This window comes from Vipera ursinii (genome assembly GCF_947247035.1).
Source record: "Vipera ursinii genome assembly, chromosome: 4".
Taxonomy (NCBI): domain Eukaryota; kingdom Metazoa; phylum Chordata; class Lepidosauria; order Squamata; family Viperidae; genus Vipera; species Vipera ursinii.
In genome coordinates, this window is record NC_139514.1 from 100,534,401 (window position 1) to 100,553,855 (window position 19,455).

Consider the following 19,455-nt stretch of genomic DNA (forward strand, 5'->3'; position numbering starts at 1 on the left):
CCTGTATTTGAGGATTTGTTCATTTTCACTTGAGTATATTTTGACTAAGAAACTGCCAGGATAGAAGACAAATGATTGGCAATATTAAAGTGCTTTAAGTAACACATGCAAATAGGCCTGGTGATTTATTGCAATATAACTTATTCTTCAAAGATTGGGAAGGGCTTCAGACATTTTTTCCTCCTAGAAGAAATCAGAGTTTATGAAGTATGGATTTTTCAAAAATGGGAAATAATTATATAACAAGCAAGAGATAATAATTATGGTGCTTCTTTCTAGTTATTGCATTCAGTAACTGAGGTCATTATTTCTAACGTCATGCAGATGTATTGTAATTGCAACTCCCAGGAATCCAAGCCAATGTTTCCCAAGTTATCCTAAAAGCACCAGTTTAAGGTTAAACATATTCAGCTGAGAGTAAAATCTCCAATTTCAGTGTTCATTCACTATAAATGTAATAACTAACTTATGCTTCTAAATTAGGCATTAATCTCTTTTTTTATTCACCCTATTGCTTACCAAAAAGGCTAATTAATAAATAGTTTTCTTATATTCTTATATTCATACACATGTTGACATATACAGTACATACAGATGAACACAAATAAATTGTTCAGTTTTTTTCTTTTTGCTTAAAGGTATTTTTTGATAAACCACAACTGAAAAAAATCATTTTATCACTTAAAGGATATTATAAAAAAAGGCATGTCAATTTTAGCTAATTCAGCCAAATTAATTCAAGTGGAAAAGCTATGCATGGAAAATATATTTTTCCATTGGGCAACAGAGATGAACGACAGTTGGCTACCTTTTTGAAGATACATTAACAAAGCTGGCACACATGTCTAATTCTTTAGCCAATCCCTTTTCTATTAGCGTTATGCAGGTAAAGCATATCATAGGGGAGAGTTTTAATTGAAAACTAGCTGTGCAATATAGCAATGCAAAAGCAGAATGCCTTCCAACTTCCACATACAAATTAAATACAATCCTACGGGGTGTTCCTCTGACAGGCAGTTGAAGAAAATTAAGTGCTAATGTGTGCAGTTATACTTTTTTTTCTATACCCACAGACATCAACTACATAAAGGCTGTAACTTTTATTTCACCGTACCATATAAGTCACACAAGCCATAGAGCAGAAGATTAAGTCATCCTGGTAAAGGGAACACTAATATAAAATTATTCATGGAGAAGGGAATGGGTGTTTATGTAATTTCTGCCTTGAAAGGCTCAAATGGCTCCCAACAATTTTCTTTCCATTCCCCCCCTCCCCCCCTTGCAGGAAAAGATGGCACAGGTGCAGAATTCAACAAGAATTGGGATTGGTGTTACCATTCAAATGATGCCCATGAAAATTCACTAAATTACAATGACAGCTGTGCAGTAGTAAATATGATTTTTTTTCTTTTTTCATTTATATACTGTATTTATTATGTTGTATGTTGTATTTGATAGGAATAAAATACAAAAAACAGGGAAAAAAAATCCAACAGTAACAGCAAAAAAAAAGAAAAAAAAATCCAGTTAAGATAAACTTCCAGAATTCTTTCTCAATCAGAATGATTAAGAATTACCTCTAATGCAAACATTTTAATTTAAAGTCTTCTAGATATGTCATGTCTGTTGGTTACATGGACTTTTTAAATGGTTTTGGCCTCTTATGCTATTCCTCTCTTCATCTCTCCAAGTTGAAACCAAGGATTCCAAATGATTTTTAAGGAATAATAGTACAATATAGATTTGAGTAACCAAATAACCAATTATCTTGTGATCTCTCTCTCTCTCTCTCTCTCTCTCTCTCTCTCTCTCTCTCTCTCTCTCTCTATCTATCTATCTATCTATATATATATATATATATATATATATATATATATATATATATATATATATATCTCACCCTCCCTCCCTCCCTCCCTCCCTCCCTCCCTCTCTCGCTCTCCAATACATGCTTGGTTTAAATTTATTTAATAATCCTGCAAGTAATGGATCCAGCTTTGCACTTTTAATGGTGAAACTCTGAATCAGAATTTACAAGACAACAATAGCAAATTACTGCCCTTTCCAATACCTGTCTCTTTCTTTCTCCCCAGAAAAAAAATCATAATTCATAATCTTGGTGTTTTTAGAATGATTGTTTATAATTATGTATGGATGTGGTTGTAATTGTCATGTAGATTTAAATCCCACTTTCTCCCATATCAGGAACCCTTCTACCAACACTGGTAACACTAGTTGAATCTTGGAGCTTATATTCTAGCTATGTACTGATTAGAAGTTAATGCCTTTCATAATCATAGAGAATATGTATCAAGTTACCCTGGAACTTTAGTGTGGAAATCATGGCAGATATGGTGCAAATCAGGCAACATCTGATTCAGGTTGTCATTATCAATTAAATCATTGATTCAGTCAGTCAAACTGTCGGTGTTATTTGAAAAGTTGAGTGGTGGAGCTGAATCATCTACTTGAATTGCTGAATCAGATTGAAAATTCAGTTTGATAAAGGTACATGCACGAATGGACAAAAATGCATTGAACTGTTGAAATAATTTGAAGGTGTCTGGTACAATTTGACATGACAAACCAATTCTAGGCTTAACCTGAAAATTTGATTCAAGCAAGTGATTCAGTGAATCACCTTTCAATCAAAGCTTCAAATCAAAGCTTCACAGAAGCCCGGTAAAGGCTATGCCTTCTGGGAATTTTATGTTCTAAGAAGTATGAAAAGGAAGAAGTATGTTATACATTTTTAAAAAAAACTGGTGCAGCAAGTGTATCATTGTACATAAATAATAATGTTGATGAAATTTGAGTATATTATTGAAGAATCAGATAGCAGTAGTACTCTAAGTCAAGTACATGGAAATTCTCCCTTTTTATGTGAATAGAAGTTTTAATGAGCAGTTCACGTGGATGATTAACTGGCTGAGTGATCCTATAATCAAACATTTATTTAAACATTCAACCCATTTTAATCTGTCTTTCAATGTTTAAAACAAATGTTATAGAGAAATTACAAGGAATTAAAATATCAGACTGAAAGCATGCTGAAAACCAAAATAAAGATCAATGTCGAGGCAGATTAGAAGTCGCAGCAATACCTGCTAACCAAATGCTGAGATGATGAGGTTGACATAAATTTTAGTTCAGTCATTAACTAATAAAAATACATTCAATAAAATAAAGCAAAACTAACCTATAACATCAAAAAACTGTTGACAAAGAGGTACAATTATGGCACTTATACTCAACAGGAATTTCCCAACCAATCATATGTATCAAGAATATTTCCACCCAGGTTGCCATATATCAAATTACAGCTAAATGTTGCACCTCAGTACATGATTCCACATTTACCTGTGACTAGAACCTAGTTGAGGGGGTATAACTTAAGGGAACAGGGACCCTTTTAGATATCCAACTCCTAAGCTATATAAGACTTTGTAGTGGTAAGAAGTAGCCTGAGGTCAGCTTAGTAGCAAATCAGAGACCAATGTAGCTATTTAGACAGGAAAAAAAAAGATTTTATTTACTAGGACTTCTGTATGTGCTTTGAAGTGGGCCTTTTTCAATGTTTTCAAATGAAACATTTTACTAGAGATATCAGGGGCTCCCTTGTAAACAGTGTCACGACTTGTGATAACAGTTCATTAAAGACTGTCAGAGATAATATGTTTTAATTAGTTAGATTGACTTTGTACATATAATCTCAGGTTTCCCTAAATGGTTAGCATTGCTATTTTTTCCTAGTTGGCAACATCATTCTTTTTGCATGACTACTATCTCAATATTACAATAACCATTCTATTATGTTTACTTCCGTAAATGCCCATGGCTATGCAAAATTTAGATAGAGGCTATTTTACAGGATATTCTCTATATTTGTATAAAGCAAAACCATAATGCTTCCCAGGGCTGAAACTGATGAGATTAAACCAAATGATCAAAAGAAATCTAAGTCAGAATTTACATTATCGTAAGCATCACATTAATTTGGAGTTAATTATACTTTAAACCCATTTAATACTTTGTAATAAAAGATACATTGTTATTAGATGTGTTTGGTTCATTAAAGCAGTAAGTTTTTTATCGGTGTTATAAGACCAATTTCAAGTGAAATTAATTTGGGTATGCAAGATAAAATCTAGATTACTTTAGGTTACTATATAATTGCCATGTGCACATCTATCAGTATGCAACATTTGGTGTTACGAAGGCTGAAGCATGCTTATTTGGAAAATATGCAAAGCCATCATATTTCCTCCCATTTTCTCCAAATGCATCATTATGTGAGCTGTGAAAATTATCAGTCCAAATATTTAATTTAAAAGGGATTCTGTCAAATCAATCAATCCAGCAAAGAGTATCTATGTTGTTTTTTTACTTATGTGATTGGAACAGTCGTATCACTTCACCCAACAGATGCTCAAAAGCCATTTGGCTCTGATGCTTTAAGTATGGCTTCTGGTAGATAATGTCAATTCTAATACTCAGTATATAATGTCAAGGCAATCAGCACACCTGCACAGGACAAATAACTACATCCAAGCACATAGAACAGTTGCCCAGAGATATTCAGGCAGCTTCAGTACAACTGCCTGCATATTTGTGATATTCTGATTGAGGCAAATAGCAGACCTCCCAAATAAATATTTGCAGCTCCAAAATTAGAAGGGACTACCAAAAAGTTAAAGTTACAGACCACAACTTTTGTACTTTAGAAAACTGGATGCCTTCCAAATGCTGTACCCATTCATTTATAACCCATGATTTTTATGAGCTCAAAACTAACATAAGGACTGCAACATCTGCACAGGAGAGGAGGTCCTAAGGACCTTTCCAAGCAAAGACTGCAACAAGTGGAAGAAAAAAAATGAATCAACAGATAAGAGAGTAGAGGAGATGGATAATCGACTTACATTAACAGATAGGAATCAGGGAAAAATGATTATCTTTTTAGAAATGGATAGAGCTGATTACTATTTAAGATTCCAAAATGTTGAAGAAGAAAAGGGAGAGAACTTAGCAGATGTGAGGGTGGAAATATTAGCAGAAGCATTGGAGGAAAGCAAGGAAAAGATAATTAACGATATAGATGAGATATTTAGAATACATACTAGATACGCGATGAGGAATAATCTTCCTAGAGAGGTTCATATAAAATTTACTAAAAAAAACATTAAGGGCAGATATATTACAGAAGCTGAGAAATGCCACAGTAAAATATAAAGAGAGATAGTGATATTAAAACAGATTCCAAGAAGAGTGAGAGATTTGAGAAAGGAGTACCAATTTTTGATGAAATGCTTAATTAAAGAAGGGATAAATTTTAGATGGTTAATACCAGAAGGAGTAATGGTAAATTGGCAAGGACAGAGACATAGACTGGACACATTAGAGAAAACAGAACTCTTTTATGATCATTACTTTGGGCAGCAAGAAGAAGAAAGGCTGAGAGGGGAAAGAGAAATTAGATATCAGGGAGATGAGACAGAGAAGCAATGGAGTGAGTATAGTAAAGAACAGGAGGAAAGGGTTTTGAGAGGAGGGACAAGAGCAAAAGAGGTAAAAGAGCAAAGAAAGATGAGAACGACGAGATCAGCTAAAACTTTAATCATGGAAGAAGAGATAAAAGCAATTTTATCTCTTATATAAATGGACTAAGGTAAAGGTAAAGGTAAAGGTAAAGGTTCCCCCGCACGTGCGTGCTAGTCGTTTCCGACTCTAGGGGCTGGTGCTCATCTCCGTTTCAAAGTCAAAGAGCCAGCGCTTGTCCGAGGACGTCTCCGTGGTCATGTGGCCGGCATGACTGGATACCAAAGGCGCACGGAACGCTGTTACCTTCCCACCGTAGTGGTCCCTATTTTTCTACTTGCATTTTTACGTGCTTTCGAACTGCTAGGTTGGCAGAAGCTGGGACGAGTAACAGGCGCTCACTCTGTTACGCGGCACTCGGGATTCAACCCGCCAAACTGCCGACCATCTGATCCACAGGCTAAGCGTCCTAACCCACTGAGCCACCGTGTCCCTAAATGACTAAACTCAGCCATAAAAAGGAAAAGAACACTAAATAAACTGGGGAAATTAAAAATGGACATAACTTGACTTCCGGTGGTGGCGCGGCGCCGGAGACAGCCTTTTCGGGCTGCCCACGGCTCAGCTGTGTTGTTTTCACCCGAAACAGCGCCGATCAGCTGTTCGGGTGGATTGGAAGCCCCCTCCTCGGGAGAAGAGGAGGGGGTGAGGCCCCAGGTAGGGGTTGAGTTCTCTGGGGCTGCCTGAGCTTAAAGCTTGGGCGGCTGAAGGATTGAACTCCCCCGTAGCCTGGGTTGCTCCCAGCTGTTCAGCGTCTCTGCTCCAGGATTTTTGGAGCGGAGCCAGGTGTTTGCGACCACCCCTGCCAGAAGGAAAGACCATGGAATAAAAGGAGCAGGCAGAGCGGTACAGGAGGATAAGGATTAAGAAGGTGAAGATATGTGCAAGAACTATTTCTGATCACAGCCCAGTTTGGCTAGAGATTAATAAGGAGAATAGAGATAGGCGCTCGTGGTGCGTAAATGAGAATTTGTTTAGAAATCAGAGAAATGTGGAAGAATGTAAACAGCGGATGAAGGATTTTTTTGAAATTAATATGAATAAGGATACTTCTATGGACATGGTTTGGGATGCTAGCAAGGCCTATATGAGAGGGGTGTTGATATATATGAATAATAAACACAGACGTACTTTGGAAGCCAGGAGGAAAGAATTGGAAAATGAAATTAAGGAAAAAGAAAAGGCTTTGATTTTGAATCCAGCGGATGTGAAGACTAAGGAGGTTATTAAGTTATTAAGAGGACAATTTGATAAATTAATGGCTGACCAAGTGGCAACCAATTTGCGGTTTGCCAGGCACAACACCTTTTGCAATGCTAATAAGCCAGGTAGATGGCTAGCTTATAGACTGAGGAAAAAGCAAAGGGCTTCTAATATAGATAAAATTGAGCATAAGGGAAGGGTTGTGTTTCAACAGGATCTTATTAAGGAAGCTTTTGTGGATTTTTATTCTAAATTATATGCTAAGGAGAAGATTAATGAAAAAGATATTGATGTATATTTGGAGAATGCTAGCATCCCGGTCCTTACGCAAGTACAAAAAGACGGGATTAACCAATTGATAACAGAAGAAGAAATTCTTATAGCAATTAAGGAATTGAAGGTGGATAAAGCGCCAGGTACGGATGGTTTGACTGTGGCTTATTACAAAAATTTACAATTAGAGATGATAAAACCGTTAAAGGAACTGTTCCAGAAAATTCAGAAGGGGGGAAAGGTGCCTCCGTCTTGGAAAACTGCTTTTATTTCTTTGATTCCGAAGGAAGACCAAGATGCTACTCAAGTTAAAAATTACAGACCGATATCACTTTTAAATACAGACTATAAGATATTTGCTAAGGTGTTGGCTAATAGACTGATGAGGGTTCTGCAACAGGTGACTCATGGGGACCAAACGGGGTTTATTAGTGGTAGGCAAATGAAAAATAATGTGAGGCATATAGTTGATGTGTTAGAGTTTTTGGAGAGGAACAACCAGATCCCTGCAGCGCTAATCTTTTTAGATGCTGAAAAAGCTTTTGATCAATTGAATTGGCAATTTTTGATGAAAGTTCTAGATAAAATGAATTTTGGGGAAAAAAATTTTGCAACCGATTAGGGCATTATATCAAAAACAAACTGCCCGAATTATAGTTAATAATAGCCTGACAGAAGCATGTAATATTGAGAAGGGCACAAGGCAAGGGTGTCCGTTATCGCCCTTGTTATTTGTGTTAACATTGGAGATATTATTGGTTAAAATACGGAATTCGGAAAAAATTAAGGGTATACAAATTAGAGATCAGGATTATAGATTGAGAGCGTTCGCAGATGACCTGGTTGTTACAGTGACCCAGCCGGAGAACTCTGTTGTGGACCTGATGGAGATAATAATGCAATATGGGAAGGTTTCTGGATTTAAAGTTAATATACAAAAAACTAAAATTCTGGCCAAAAATATGACAGCTTCGCAAAAGGCTCTCTTAGAAGGATTAACTGGATTCGAGATTGTTAAAAGGGTCAAATATTTGGGGGTGCTTCTGTCACCCTCTAATACAAAGTTATATAAAAACAACTATGAAAAATTATGGGGGAAAATTCAAAAAGAAATGGAGAGTTGGGAAAAATTGCAACTGTCTTTGTTGGGGCGAATCGCAGCAGTGAAAATGAATGTCCTGCCTAAATTTTTATTTTTATTTCAAATGATACCAATTCTTAAGAAAGATTCTAATCTGGAGGAATGGCAGCGAGGTATCAATAAATTTGTTTGGGCAGGGAAAAGGCCACGAGTTAAACTTAAGATTATGCAGGATACTCGTGAAAGAGGTGGTCTTAAAATGCCCAATTTTAAATTATATTATGAAGCTGCTGCGTTAGCAGGAATAAGTGATTGGTTTAATTTGACACAAGAGAGATTATTAAATCTTGAGGGCCACGACTTGTTGTTTGGCTGGCACGCATATTTGTTGTATGATAAGAAGGTAGATAATGTGTTTAGAGTGCATATTTTAAGACAGGCATTGTTGAGAGTTTGGAAGAAGTATAGACATAAGTTAGATTGCAAGATACCATTGTGGGCAATCCCAAAACACGCAATAGAAAATATAAATGTTGGTTTTAAACATGATGTGACTACTGTACGTATAAGGAGATTTTAAGTTTGGAAAGAAATGTCTGGTGTCTGAAACCATACAGCCTCTTGCGAGATGAGAAGATTGTCCAAACTTGGTTTCAATATACTCAGCTACGGGCCAGGTGGAAAGAAGATCAGAAAACTGGTTTTACAATGACTGATGAAAATCTGATAAAGCAAATCAGAAATCAGGGTCCAGCACATATTAAACGGATATATCTTGCTTTGATAGAAATTGACTCAGAAACAGAACTTGTTAAAGATTGTATGATTAAATGGGCCCAAAACATCCAAGAAGTTATTACAATGGACACGTGGGAAAGGATTTGGGTGAGGAACGTATAATTCACACAAGCTCAAAATTTAAGAGAGAACTTTTATAAAATGTTTTACAGATGGCATTTAGATCCTAAAAAGCTTGCAAGTATGTATCCGAACTATCAGCCTAAATGCTGGAGGTGTGGTGAAGAAGATGCAACATATTTTCATATATGGTGGACTTGTAAAAAGGTTAAGGCTTTTTGGATAAAAATTTGGTGGAATATGCAGAAGATTTTTAAGCAAAGGATAAAGTTTTGTCCGCAACTTTTTTTGTTGGGAATAATTACAGATGTTACAGTTGTGGAGACTAAGTTGATGCTGAATTTAATTACGGCAGCAAGACTCTTAATAGGTCAGTATTGGAAGAAGGAGGAACTGCCGACTATAGAAGAATGGACCTTAAAGGTTTCTGACCTGGCAGAGATGGCAAAGATATCGGCTTATTTGAAAGATCACTCGCAAGAACGTTATATTATGGAGTGGAGAAAATGGATCGAGTATATCCAGAATAAATATGGGACTAAAAAGTTTCATGTAGCATTTGAATAAGTCTTCCTTTCTTTTCTCTTTTTTTTTTCTCTTTTTTATATATTTTATATTAATAGTGTTTGTAGTTATCCTATATGAGCTAGAGAGAGATAGATTTTAGAGTTTATGGTTGTTAGCATATGGATGTTTATGATTGTTTTTTTTTTGTTTTTTATACCTTGTACTTAGCTCTGGGAAGTTGGGGGGGAGGGGAGGGGGGAGGGGTAGGGAGGGAGGGATAGGGGAGGGGTAGGGGGGATTGTTAAAGATAAAATGTATGATAAAACTTTTCAATAAAAAAAATGGACATAACTTGTTTGCAAGAAGTTCATATTAGGAAACAACATAAAAATCTATTAGAATATCCAAAATTGGGAGAATTATATACCTCACTTGTGGATCAGAGTAAAAGAGGTGTGGCATTATATGTTCAGAAAGCAATACAAACTAAATTGATATACTCAGACGAATAAGGATGAATCTTAATGGTGGAATTAACTATGAATTGTAAAAAAATCATTATTGGTAGCGATTTATGCACCAAATGAAAACCAAGAAAATTTCTATTCAAAATTACACAAGAAAATAATAGAATTAGAATATGAAAGTATATGTATGATTGGTGATTTTAATGCTATTGTAAAGCCTGAGCTGGATTATAATACAAAAAAAACAAGACCCTAAGGAGAACAATTCCAAAATCTTTTCAAAATATGGTGGACAAATTAAATATATTAGATGTTGGGAAAGAAAAATACCAGATTCATGGTTGGAAGCACTTATTACCCTGATACCAAAGGAAGAAACGGAAATGCAGAAAATAAAGAATTATAGATCCATTTCCTTACTGAATGAGGACTATAAAATATTTGCATCAATAATGGCAGAAAGACTTAAAACGTTTTTAAATGAATTTATACATTTGGATCAAAATGGTTTCCTACCTAAAAGATAGATTAGAGACAATATGTGAATTGTATTGAGCACATTAGAATATTATGAAGCACACCCAGAAAAACAGATGGTATTGATGTTCCTGGATGCACAGAAGGCATTTGAGAATGTGAACTGGCAATTCATGATAAGGCAGTTACAGACTATGGACTTTGGGGAGAAATTTATAAATGTAATTAAAACAATTTACAATAAGCAATCAGCCCAAGTAATGACAAATAGAGATATGACTGAGAAGATTAATATTATGAAGGGAACAAGACAGGGATGCCCTCTATCTCCATTATTGTTTGTCTTGACATTAGAGGTACTAAACAGAAGTATAAGACAGAATAATGACATAAAAGGTATGAAAATTAAGAGGGAAGAATATAAGCTATAAGCTTTTGCAGATGATTTAGTATTTATCTTAGAGGAACCACTAGAGACAGGACCTGTATTAACAGAACAAATAGAAAAATATGGTGAGGTAGCAGGATTGAAGATTAATAAAAAATAAAACAAAAATGCTAGTGAAAAACATTACTGAAAAACAAAAAAAAAAGAATTGATGGGAAAGCTAGATATACAGATTGTAAAGAAGGTAAAATATCTGGGGATTCACTTGACAGCAAAATGTGCAACAATTAAAGAGGATAATTATCACAAATTGAAAAGACAAATCGAAGTAGATTTGGATAAATAGAAAAATGTACAATTATCATTAATGGGAAGGATTGCGATAATCAAAACAAATATATTACCATGATTGTTTTTGTTTTCAACAATACCAATTAGATTAGGAAAGAAATATTTTGAGGGGCTTAATAAAATAATTCTGAAGTATATTTGGCAGGGAAAAAAGGCAAGGATTAATGTAAAAATGTTACAAGATGCAGGACTCAGAGGTGGGTTTGGTCTACCTAATTGGGAATTATATTATCAGCTGCAGCACTATCATGGATGAGAGAATGGATCTTATTGAGCAACACGAGATTATTGACATTAGAGGGACATGATTTGCAGTTGGGATGGAATGCTTTTATTTGGTATGGAAAAAATAGAATACATAGCTATTTCCAGAGACATTATATAAGGAATTCTTTATTGGTGGTTTGGGAGAAAATAAAGAGAAAACATTATTTGAAGATTCCAAATTGACTTTCAACTATGGAAGTGCTAATACACCGCAATATGTTTAATATGGGAAATATTACAAGATATAAAGACTTACTAACAGACACAGGGGAGCTGAAAACCAAACAACAATTAGAGCAGACATGTCAAACACAAGGCCCGGGGGCCAGATCCGGCCTGTGAAATGATTTCATGTGGCCCGCGAAGCCATCCTGGAAACAGTGAGGGAACGGCCCCCACTACCTTGGCCCTGGCCCAGAGACCCTCCTTCTGCCAGAGACCCTCAGATCTGTCTCACTCCTGCCCAGGTCCCCATAGGCACCCTTGATGCGAACGATGTAGAGCTGGCCACGCCCACCCAGTAGGCCATACACACTCTAGCCATGCCCACCCAGTAGGCCACACCCACCCTGGCCATACCCACCCGGCCCCCTGAGGGCAACCGCAATGCTGATGCGGCCCTCAATGAAATTGAGTTTGACACCCCTGAATTAGAGGAACAAGGAATAAAGATGGATTGGTAGATGAGCACCAAATACAATCTAGATATGGAAAAGATGTTAAAATAGATGGTTTTAATTTGGGGGCAACAGAGTTAGATGGAATACTCATGGGAACTGAAGAAAAATGGATTTAAAAATGTATAGTTACTACATAGGGAATTAGAGAAGAAACAAGTGAAAGAGTCAATGATAACATGGAGAAGAAATTTTGGATATACGATTGAATTAGATAGATGGCAGCAGTTATGGGAAAGAAACTATAAACTGACAATGGCAACAGAGTATAAAGAAAATATGTACAAAATGTTTTATAGATGGCACATGTCTCCAGAAAGATTAGCTCAAATATTCAAGGATGGATCTATGAAATGCTGGAAATGCCATCAAAAACCAGGTTCTTTTATCATATGGTGTGTAGAAGCTAAAACATATTGGAATATAATTAGAACATGGATAGAAAAGATGATACAGGAACATATAGAACTAAGACCAGAATCATTCCTGTTGGGTATTTTACCAGAGAAATATAGCAAAGAGAAAACATATTTAATTATTCATATAACCACCACAGCTAGGATTGTGTTTGCACAAAATTGGAAAGCACTGAAAGCCCCCCCCCAAAGCGAGAGGTGATCGGGAAAATATTGGAATGCGCGGAAATGAACAGATTAACAATGATAATTAAAGATATGACAGAGTCAGAGTATTATGAAATTTGGAGAAAATTTTATAATTGGGTGAAAAGAGAATATGGTTAAAAGATAGCTAACACTAATTTAGATGGAAGAAAAAGGAGGAGATAAGAAGGGAAACCTAGGCGACACAGTATTGGATAACCGGAGCTAGTATAAATATTTATAGAAGTATATACCGAGAAGGTCAGATTTATAGAAGTATTAATGTAATAGAAAAGTAATGTTATTATACCTAATATAGATATTGAAAATAAAAAAAATAAACCTTTATTGTCAAAGTACAACATGTGTACATTGAGATTAGCTGAGCCTCCCCCCGTGCTCTCTCCCCCCCAACACAGTGACAACAAACCCTCCATCCCACCACACCATGTGAACCAACAACACCACACACCGGCCTCCCAAGTCAATTCTGCAAAAGATTATGTCCCATTTAAAAGCCTAACAGCCCACGGATAAAAGCTGTTTTTCAGCCTGTTGGTACAGCTGGCTATATTCCTATATCTCCTACCGGATGGTAGGAGAGTAAAGAGATACCGTCCAGGGTGTGAGTCATCCCTGAGAATCTTCCTCACTCTTCCAAGGCAACGAGCCCTGGCAATGTCATCCAGTGGTGTCAGGGAACAACCCACAATGTCTTGTGCTGTGCTCACTACCCTCTGTAATACTTTCCTGTCCGTGGCTGTCAGACCAGCATACCAAACCACAATACCATACGAGAGGACGCTCTCTATAGTAGACCGGTAAAAGAGGGTCATTAGCTGTTGTTCTACCCTGTTCTTCCGCAAGACCCTAAGAAAGTGAAGCCTCTGTTGGGCCTTTCTAGCCACCTGAGTTGTGTTAACTTTCCAGGTCAGATCTTCACAGAGGTAGACTCCCAGAAATTTAAAAGAGGAAACTCTCTCTACACAGTTCTCTCCGATGTAAAGTGGGGCAGGTTCCTCCGGAAATCTAACACCATCTCTTTCGTCTTGCTGATGTTTAGGTGCAAGTTTTTGTTACTACACCATATGGATAGTTTTTGTACCTCCGCCCTATATGCTGTCTCATCCCCACCTGTAATAAGACCCACCACAGTTGTATCATCTGCGAACTTGATTATCGCAGTGGATGGGTCAGATGATACACAATCATAAGTGTATAAAGAGTACAGGTAGGGGCTAAGCACACAGCCCTGTGGCATGCCGGTGCAAAGCTTCAGGGGGGTGGACAAAGCAGACCCGACCCTCACTGTTTGTAACCGATCCCTAAGAAAGTCTTAGGGAATCTAGGAATCTAGGAAGAGGAGTTGCACAGACATTACCCCTGAATTGTATCAGAAGAGGAATGAGAGGGAAGAAAGGAGAGGAGAGAGCGAAGAGAGTAGTGGAGGGGGGAAGGAAGTAGGAAGGTTGGAGGAGAAGAGGAGGAGAAGTGGGGAGAAATGGGAGGGGAGCGGTGAAGGAAAGAGGAGAGGAGAGGAAGAAGAGGGAAGTAGGGAAGAAAGAGAAGAAAGGGAGAAAGAAGGTAGAGAAGAGGGAAGAGAGAGAAGGAGTGTGGATACAGTAAAAGAGGAAATGGACGAGCAACACCAAAATTTATGTGTATGTATTCACATTATTAAGAGTATCTGATAGATAAGAATGTTAAAAGAATGTATGTTAATACTTGATAAAAGATTACGGTATATTTGTTGATATATATGGGGGAGAGTTGGGAAAATAAAAATAAAAAACTTTTTAAAAAAGAAACCTGGATGCCTTCCAAATGCTGTACCCATGATTTTTCTGAGGTCAAAACTAACATAAGGACTGCAACTTCTGAACAGGAGAGGAGGTCCGAAGTACCTTTCCAAACCAAGCCTTTTTTTTCACGCCAAGGTATCTAGAGAACAGAGATAAAGTTGGCAAATGCGGTATGTGACAAATAGTATGCAGGAGCCTTTAGCAGTCTCTCTCAAGAAGAGAAGGATTGTGGCATAAGAGAAGACAGGGGGAATCTATGACAGGTTTTCAAGATTCTGTTATTAAACTTACAACAGTCCTTATGGTTTCTGTTCCTTGAGTTGGCCTATCTCAGGGGTAGGCAACCTCGGCTCTTTTAGGACTCATGGACTTCAACTCCCAGAATTCCTGAGTCAGCACAGCTTGAGATAGGCCATGGGTAGGCAACAGAGGTTGCCTACCCATGGCCTATCTCAAAAGGCTGACAAAAAACAACAAGCTTGGTCGTTTCTTTTTTCTGCCTATATGACAATTGTCCTCCAAGATATTTTCTCCATTTCAGTTTGTGATTTTATAAATAGGAATATATCCAGGATTATTTGTTAACTGAAGATGCCCTGAATGAAATATACTGATCTGTTCTGAACACTGAATTCTGCTTTGGATGGGACCTCTGCCATGTATGAGACCAAAAATTACCTTCTCTTCAAAGAGTCAATCTTAGGATGCCTTAAGGACCATCCCAGGGCACCATATGCCAATTATTATACTGTGGCTGTCCTGATATAGATGGTAGATAATCGATCAAAAAGTATACAGACAGACAGATACACAAACACACACACACACACACACACACATTCTTATAAGGGAAAAGGTTACAAAGAAATAAACAATAGGTTAAAATGGAAATCCGAGATCTGGACCCTTGTCATCTCCTAAAGCTGGTGAAAGAGGCATGGGGACTTCATCTCAAAAACTTCATTAGGAAGGACCCAATGAATAAAACTTCAAATAACTCATAAATGAAGAAAGTAGCTTGAAGAACAGTAGCTGGATGTCAGGTGACAAGATGATTAAAGTGGTTAGACTTATGTTATTCACATTTTATTTAATTCTTTTTTTGCTGAAATCCTATTTTGTGGAGAGGATCATTTTGTTTTTTTCTACTATTTGAGCCTGTCACTTTTGTGTATATATGTACAAATCCAGCTTAGTTTCTGTCAAAGCATTACTGATGGGAAAGTTTAGTAGAATAATTAGTACTGGCTGAAATTCAGAGATCCTTCCTGATGTTAGGTGCAATGTTTATTCCATTCCATTCAATTCAAAAATGCAACTGATAAGCACAAAATGGTGTGCACCTACCTTCATACCCTGTTGCCATAAATTTATTCAAATTATCTTCTCAACTATAATTGGGCTAGACTGCTTCAGCAGAAGACTGTGTATCGTTCCAGGCAAATGGCTGTTCAGTTTCTTCTTGAAAACCTCCAGTGATGGACCATCCACAGCTTCTGGAGGTAAGTTGTGGATGCTCCATAACTTACTCCCAGAAGCTATCTTTCTCATCTAGAATGAATCAACAATTCATACATATATTCTTGGACAAAAGTTGCAAGAGAATACAGATCATAGAACTAGCTTAGGACAAGGTATTCTAGAAACTCAATGACCTAAACTGTAGTGTAGTGGTTAAAGGAGACTCAGATTTAACTCCACCCTCAGCCATGGAGGACTTTGGATCCGTCAATAGAGTTATTGTTGCAAGGGAAAAAAATCAGAGGGGAATGTTATGTATGCTGCCTTTAGACAATATAACAAATAAATAAATGTAGAAAGCTATTACAAGCAAAAATCAATATTTTTTCCAGCCAAATGCAAATAAGCAAGACTCACCCATCTTTCAACATGAAATCACATATGAGCCAACAATAATTGATCAGAATGTAAATTAATGTCTAAATTAAAGATTAAGGTTTTTTTTAAAAAAATATTGCTTTTAGTTAATTGGGCAATTAAAATAAATATCACAGGATTTCAGCTGGAAATCTGTACTAATGATATTGTGAGCATATTCATTATAGCATGGAATTACTTTTTTTGCTTTTTGCCACCAAAAATTATATATTGCTCTGTGTTGCTGTTACTGAGGTTCTCAATGCAAGTAACACGACATGACTGATGGAAGAAATCTCAATTAATGAGGGCAGACGTTTTCTATAGCAAAAGCTCTCTCAAGGCAAACTTAGCTAATGAACACATCCATCTTGTTTTCTTACTAAATAATATAGAAGTTGTTTGCCACTGCCTTCTTCAAGATTGTTTTTTTTCAACTTTATAATTTGGTTCCAAGTTTCTCAAACTTAGCAACTTTAAGATGTGTGGGCTTCATCAACCAGCATGCTGGCTGTGGGATTCTGGGACTTGAAGTGCACACTTCTTAAAATTATCAAGTTTGAAAAACACTGATCTAGTCTACGGAAAACCCTGGGATTTCTTGGTAGGCAGAGTCACAGAAATACCTTGGAGAAATTACGCAGAGTCCCTTACAAAAATCCACAGTAATTTCAAACTGATTGTAAGTTAGTCACCACCCATTCTGAAGGTTATGGGACACAGATGAGACATGGCACCATAATCACTTCAGTATTTAATAATTGTACTGTAATCATTTCATTTTTCTGACTAGTAATACAAGTTTCTATTATAAGCTCTGCCTTTTTTATGTAACACCTGTGGTATAATGTGTAAAAGTCAAGAAAGTAGAATTATGTCATTTCAAATGAGTTTAGATTTTTTCCCCCAAAAAAAGCAGGGAATAATTGAGGAAATTTCACCCATGAAATGAACTGCACTTTGAGCATTTTTGTTTGTATACTTGTAGATATAAAAGCCACCAAAGGCATCCATCTTCAGATAGAATCAAAATTGTATTAATCTGTCAACTTTGTCAATGCTGGGGGGATCTGGGGAGAAAAGGAAATAATAATAATAAAAAAAATCAAGATGGCAGCTGGGACTGTGCAGTTGAAGTCCTGTGCCTTTTTATGTCTGTCCTGTAAAAAAAGAAAGGCTTCAGTTGTATAGTCATAGCTTTTTCCTTCCCTCAACACCTGCCCCAGAAGGTCCATGCTTAATATGTTCCAGTTTATTCAGATGCCAACTATGAACATCAGACTTATTATTTAAATTCTCTTCCTAACAGACAAACAATATTTTGAATATTATTTTTCCCTTCTCCCAGAGTCTTATGCTACTAGCTGATGTGTCTGAAATTTCTGTGGGTATTTTGATTCCTAGAGACATCTTGTTCCTTGAAACTAATACAAAGGAAATGAGACATTTTCCTGTCATCTTCAATGTGAATTTTCTGATCTGATCATGGCAAATCATTCATGCTCAATGAACTAACAGGTGGCATTTTGTTACCCTGTCCACCACTTGGATTTTCTATCACTGTTGCTGTGTATTATATTTTTTTTGGTCCACTAATACCTGATGGAGAAAAAGACCTTTTTCTCCCAAAAATCTATACATTTGTGTCACTATTTGTTGTCACTGCAGTAAAAATGTATTTATTAAATGTACTTATTCCACTTTTTTTAAAAAAAATCAGCTCATCACAGAGGTATTAATACCTGCAAAAACTGAGAAAGAAAATTGATGAATTCTTGAAGGTCATTTGCTCCCTCACTGACCAATTAGTTTCAGGCAGACAGGGTCATCCATTTTTGTACAGGTGTAGCATAAATTCCACATGGAACATCAGAGCTGGTAATTGAAAGCAAAGCTCATTGGCTTTATAAAATGAACCAAATACCTATATAGTATAATTCAGTTACCCTAACACCCAAAGCCACCTATGTAATCCACACTATAAACTAACATGAAGAGAAATCATAAGATTTTCTCTTGGTGAATCTGCCAAACACTGCAAGGAAAAGTTTTTGCACCATTTTGAATTTCCTCTCCTGGACACTGGAGAATACTGACATGATCTATTTTGCTCTATGGGTTTAAAAAAAATGAATGGTTTCCTTCCAATTTAAACAATTAGGTCTTGAGTTAAAAATTACACAATGAATTAATTAAAGTACCTGTGTAATGAAGATTTTATTGCATATTTTACAATTACAAGGTGGATTTTCAAGCCTTTTCGTTTCTGATTTCTATTCAGAAATGTTTAGACTGATGTGATGAAATTAAGCAGTTAATAATCAGACTGTTTCTTTACTACTTCAATGAATCCCATATATTGGGCATCAGTCTGACACTGAATAAAGGTACTCCTTGACTTACATCAACTCATTTAGTAACCGTTGAAAGTTACAATGGCACTGAAAACTGCCATTGTACATTTACAACTATTGCAGCATCCCCCAGTCATACAGTTGGGCACTTAGAAACTGGCATGTATTTATGATAATTGCAGCATCCAGGGATTATGCGATCACCATTTATAATCTTTGTGTCTTCCAACAAGCAAAGTCAATGGGGAAGCTGAATTTGCCTAATGACCACATGATTCACTTAGCAACAGAAGTGATTCATTTAACAACCACGACAAAATAAGGTTGCAAAATCAGGCACCATTCACTTAATAACCACTTTGTTTAGCAACAGAAATTCTGGTTCCAATTGTGGATGTAAATTGAGGACTACCTGGAATGGCAATACTAACATGACACATATTTATAGAAAGTTTTCAGATGCCTGCATGTTTGGCTCTATCTGAAGAGATCAAATACTGTAACCTGGGGGTTTCTAAGCCATCAGTTTAACTGACCTAGAAAATTATTTAGAGGAGTCCTTGGGAAAATTCTTGAAGAGTTCTAGATTCCAAGGATGCCACTAGTTAAGGGAAAAGCTGCTGCATTTTGAATCAATTGCTACTTCTACTTACTTTTCAAAGCAGCTGCCTC